Here is a 6,000-nt window from a genome sequence, read left to right as displayed (position 1 = left end):
GAGCTTGTAAAGGCGCAGCCTGTCCTGTGCTCAGCTACAGCGCCATCTAGTGGCTGATCAGCGCAGCATCAGCTCAGCCTGCTCGTTTTCGTCTTAGTAACTGATGACGCGTCAACATGGTAAAATATGATTGGGTCCCAGTGAAAATACAATTCTGGGAGCCGGCTGCTCTGCTCCAATCGTCGCGCTTTGGAAGATACCAACATTGTCTAGACCTGAGGGGGAGCTGAGGAGAATAACGTTGTTAGCGATTGTACGGTATAAGTGCAGCCATGTAATGAAGTGATGGGTGAAGTAAAGCTGCGGCTGCGCTCAGTGACGGGGCAGAGTGACAGCAGGTTGTGTAGTTACACCCCCCCGCCGCCCGGTGGAGTGGTAGGCGTGACTCCGCCTCCGCCTTCGGAAGCCGGAAGTGGCAGGCAGTGTTGTGAGAGAGGAGCAGAGAGACAGGTGGGTGATTGGCTGCTGTGCACGCTGCCCCCTGCTGGTCGCATCGCCGCAGTGCAGGTTGTTATGGGCTCATCAGGGGCCCCTGTGTCCCTCTCCGTGGTGCGACCCTCACTGCTGTGTCCTGGGGTCTGTGCGCGACCCTCACAGCCGATCTGTGAGCTGAGTAACTGCAGCAGCTGGGGCCCCTGACACCATCACTATGTGGCCCCTACACCTGATATATAGGAGCTGAGTAACTGCAGCACCTGGGGCCCCTGACACCATCACTATGTGGCCCCTACACCTGATATATAGGAGCTGAGTAACTGCAGCAGCTGGGGCCCCTGACACCATCACTATGTGGCCCTTACACCTGATATATAGGAGCTGAGTAACTGCAGCAGCTGGGGCCCCTGACACCATCACTATGTGGCCCCTACACCTGATATATAGGAGCTGAGTAACTGCAGCACCTGGGGCCCCTGACACCATCACTATGTGGCCCTTACACCTGATATATAGGAGCTGAGTAACTGCAGCAGCTGGGGCCCCTGACACCATCACTATGTGGCCCCAACACCTGATATATAGGAGCTTAGTAACTGCAGCAGCTGGGGCCCCTGACACCATCACTATGTGGCCCTTACACCTGATATATCGGAGCTGAGTAACTGCAGCAGCTGGGGCCCCTGACACCATCACTATGTGGCCCCTACACCTGATATATAGGAGCTGAGTAACTGCAGCAGCTGGGGCCCCTGACACCATCACTATGTGGCCCCTACACCTGATATATCAGAGCTGAGTAACTGCAGCAGCTGGGGCCCCTGACACCATCACTATGTGGCCCTCACACCTGATATATAGGAGCTGAGTAACTGCAGCAGCTGGGGCCCCTGACACCATCACTATGTGGCCCCTACACCTGATATATAGGAGCTGAGTTGCTGCAGCAGCTGGGGCCCCTGACACCATCACTATGTGGCCCCTACACCTGATATATAGGAGCTGAGTAACTACAGCACCTGGGGCCCCTGACACCATCACTATGTGGCCCCTACACCTGATATATAGGAGCTGAGTAACTGCAGCAGCTGGGGCCCCTGACACCATCACTATGTGGCCCCTACGCCTGATATATAGGAGCTGAGTAACTGCAGCCTATGGGGCCCCTGACACCATCACTATGTGGCCCTTACACCTGATATATCGGAGCTGAGTAACTGCAGCAGCTGGGGCCCCTGACACCATCACTATGTGGCCCCTACACCTGATATATAGGTGCTGAGTAACTGCAGCAGCTGGGGCCCCTGACACCATCACTATGTGGCCCTTACCCCTGATATATCGGAGCTGAGTAACTGCAGCCTATGGGGCCCCTGACACCATCACTATGTGGCCCTTACACCTGATATATAGGAGCTGAGTAACTGCAGCAGCTGGGGCCCCTGACACCATCACTATGAGGCCCCTACACCTGATATATCGGAGCTGAGTAACTGCAGCACCTGGGGCCCCTGACACCATCACTATGTGGCCCTTACACCTGATATATAGGAGCTGAGTAACTGCAGCAGCTGGGGCCCCTGACACCATCACTATGTGGCCCCTACACCTGATATATAGGAGCTGAGTAACTGCAGCACCTGGGGCCCCTGACACCATCACTATGTGGCCCTTACACCTGATATATAGGAGCTGAGTAACTGCAGCACCTGGGGCCCCTGACACCATCACTATGTGGCCCCAACACCTGATATATAGGAGCTGAGTAACTGCAGCACCTGGGGCCCCTGACACCATCACTATGTGGCCCTTACACCTGATATATAGGAGCTGAGTAACTGCAGCAGCTGGGGCCCCTGACACCATCACTATGTGGCCCCTACACCTGATATATAGGAGCTGAGTAACTACAGCACCTGGGGCCCCTGACACCATCACTATGTGGCCCCTACACCTGATATATAGGAGCTGAGTAACTGCAGCAGCTGGGGCCCCTGACACCATCACTATGTGGCCCCAACACCTGATATATAGGAGCTGAGTAACTGCAGCAGCTGGGGCCCCTGACACCATCACTATGTGGCCCCTACACCTGATATATAGGAGCTGAGTAACTGCAGCACCTGGGGCCCCTGACACCATCACTATGTGGCCCCTACACCTGATATATAGGAGCTGAGTAACTGCAGCACCTGGGGCCCCTGACACCATCACTATGTGGCCCCTACACCTGATATATAGGAGCTGAGTAACTGCAGCACCTGGGGCCCCTGACACCATCACTATGTGGCCCCAACACCTGATATATAGGAGCTGAGTAACTGCAGCACCTGGGGCCCCTGACACCATCACTATGTGGCCCCAACACCTGATATATAGGAGCTGAGTAACTGCAGCACCTGGGGCCCCTGACACCATCACTATGTGGCCCCTACACCTGATATATAGGAGCTGAGTAACTGCAGCACCTGGGGCCCCTGACACCATCACTATGTGGCCCCAACACCTGATATATAGGAGCTGAGTAACTGCAGCACCTGGGGCCCCTGACACCATCACTATGTGGCCCCAACACCTGATATATAGGAGCTGAGTAACTGCAGCACCTGGGGCCCCTGACACCATCACTATGTGGCCCCTACACCTGATATATAGGAGCTGAGTAACTACAGCACCTGGGGCCCCTGACACCATCACTATGTGGCCCTTACACCTGATATATCGGAGCTGAGTAACTGCAGCAGCTGGGGCCCCTGACACCATCACTATGTGGCCCCTACACCTGATATATAGGAGCTGAGTAACTGCAGCACCTGGGGCCCCTGACACCATCACTATGTGGCCCTTACACCTGATATATCGGAGCTGAGTAACTGCAGCAGCTGGGGCCCCTGACACCATCACTATGTGGCCCCTACACCTGATATATAGGAGCTGAGTAACTACAGCACCTGGGGCCCCTGACACCATCACTATGTGGCCCCTACACCTGATATATCGGAGCTGAGTAACTGCAGCAGCTGGGGCCCCTGACACCATCACTATGTGGCCCCAACACCTGATATATAGGAGCTGAGTAACTACAGCACCTGGGGCCCCTGACACCATCACTATGTGGCCCTTACACCTGATATATCGGAGCTGAGTAACTGCAGCAGCTGGGGCCCCTGACACCATCACTATGTGGCCCCAACACCTGATATATAGGAGCTGAGTAACTACAGCACCTGGGGCCCCTGACACCATCACTATGTGGCCCTTACACCTGATATATCGGAGCTGAGTAACTGCAGCAGCTGGGGCCCCTGACACCATCACTATGTGGCCCCAACACCTGATATATAGGAGCTGAGTAACTACAGCACCTGGGGCCCCTGACACCATCACTATGTGGCCCCTACACCTGATATATAGGAGCTGAGTAACTACAGCACCTGGGGCCCCTGACACCATCACTATGTGGCCCCTACACCTGATATATAGGAGCTGAGTAACTGCAGCACCTGGGGCCCCTGACACCATCACTATGTGGCCCCTACACCTGATATATCGGAGCTGAGTAACTGCAGCACCTGGGGCCCCTGACACCATCACTATGTGGCCCCTACACCTGATATATAGGAGCTGAGTAACTGCAGCAGCTGGGGCCTCTGACACCATCACTATGAGGCCCCTACACCTGATATATAGGAGCTGAGTAACTGCAGCAGCTGGGGCCCCTGACACCATCACTATGTGGCCCCTACACCTGATATATAGGAGCTGAGTAACTGCAGCAGCTGGGGCCCCTGACACCATCACTATGTGGCCCCAACACCTGATATATCGGAGCTGAGTAACTGCAGCAGCTGGGGCCCCTGACACCATCACTATGTGGCCCCAACACCTGATATATAGGAGCTGAGTAACTGTAGCACCTGGGGCCCCTGACACCATCACTATGTGGCCCCAACACCTGATATATAGGAGCTGAGTAACTACAGCACCTGGGGCCCCTGACACCATCACTATGTGGCCCTTACACCTGATATATCGGAGCTGAGTAACTGCACCAGCTGGGGCCCCTGACACCATCACTATGTGGCCCCTACACCTGATATATAGGAGCTGAGTAACTGCAGCAGCTGGGGCCCCTGACACCATCATTATGTGGCCCCTACACCTGATATATAGGAGCTGAGTAACTGTAGCACCTGGGGCCCCTGACACCATCACTATGTGGCCCCTACACCTGATATATCGGAGCTGAGTAACTGCAGCACCTGGGGCCCCTGACACCATCACTATGTGACCCCTACACCTGATATATAGGAGCTGAGTAACTGCAGCAGCTGGGGCCCCTGATACCATCACTATGTGGCCCCTACACATGATATATAGGAGCTGAGTAACTGCAGCAGCTGGGGCCCCTGACACCATCACTATGTGGTCCCTACACCTGATATATAGGAGCTTAGTAACTGCAGCAGCTGGGGCCCCTGACACCATCACTATGTGGCCCTTACACCTGATATATCGGAGCTGAGTAACTGCAGCAGCTGGGGCCCCTGACACCATCACTATGTGGCCCCTACACCTGATATATAGGAGCTGAGTAACTGCAGCAGCTGGGGCCCCTGACACCATCACTATGTGGCCCCTATACCTGATATATCAGAGCTGAGTAACTGCAGCAGCTGGGGCCCCTGACACCATCACTATGTGGCCCCAACACCTGATATATAGGAGCTGAGTAACTGCAGCAGCTGGGGCCCCTTACACCATCACTATGTGACCCCTACACCTGATATATAGGAGCTGAGTAACTGCATTAGCTGGGGCCCCTGACACCATCACTATGTGGCCCCTACACCTGATATATAGGAGTTGAGTAACTACAGCACCTGGGGCCCCTGACACCATCACTATGTGGCCCCTACACCTGATATATAGGAGCTGAGTAACTGCAGCAGCTGGGGCCCCTGACACCATCACTATGTGGCCCCTACACCTGATATATAGGTGCTGAGTAACTGCAGCAGCTGGGGCCCCTGACACCATCACTATGTGGCCCTTACACCTGATATATAGGAGCTGAGTAACTGCAGCAGCTGGGGCCCCTGACACCATCACTATGTGGCCCTTACACCTGATATATAGGAGCTGAGTAACTGCAGCACCTGGGGCCCCTGACACCATCACTATGTGGCCCCAACACCTGATATATAGGAGCTGAGTAACTGCTGCACCTGGGGCCCCTGACACCATCACTATGTGGCCCCTACACCTGATATATAGGAGCTGAGTAACTGCAGCAGCTGGGGCCCCTGACACCATCACTATGTGGCCCCTACACCTGATATAGAGGAGCTGAGTAACTGCAGCAGCTGGGGCCCCTGACACCATCACTATGTGGCCCTTACACCTGATATATAGGAGCTGAGTAACTGCAGCAGCTGGGGCCCCTGACACCATCACTATGTGGCCCTTACACCTGATATATAGGAGCTGAGTAACTGCAGCACCTGGGGCCCCTGACACCATCACTATGTGGCCCCAACACCTGATATATAGGAGCTGAGTAAC

At 54.8% G+C, this 6,000-nt stretch overlaps 1 protein-coding gene across 4 annotated transcripts in view; it reads left to right on the top strand.

The window, feature by feature from the left end:
- Window positions 1-211: 211 nt before the first annotated feature.
- Window positions 212-6,000, top strand: part of TRAPPC9 (trafficking protein particle complex subunit 9) — a 691,224-nt gene continuing 685,435 nt past the window's right edge. For 2 of the 4 annotated variants that reach the window (XM_073590387.1, XM_073590385.1), the window contains exon 1: window positions 213-450. The gene's annotated coding sequence lies outside the window, so the exon portion shown is untranslated. Of the gene's footprint in view, window positions 451-6,000 lie in introns of all 4 variants that reach the window. The other 2 variants (XM_073590386.1, XM_073590384.1) reach the window with 2 other exon arrangements.

The sequence above is a fragment of the Dendrobates tinctorius genome, unplaced genomic scaffold, assembly GCF_039654945.1.
Source record: "Dendrobates tinctorius isolate UK_male_01 unplaced genomic scaffold, ASM3965494v1 ptg000116l, whole genome shotgun sequence".
NCBI lineage: Eukaryota > Metazoa > Chordata > Amphibia > Anura > Dendrobatidae > Dendrobates > Dendrobates tinctorius.
This window is presented reverse-complemented; position numbering and strand designations above follow the sequence as displayed.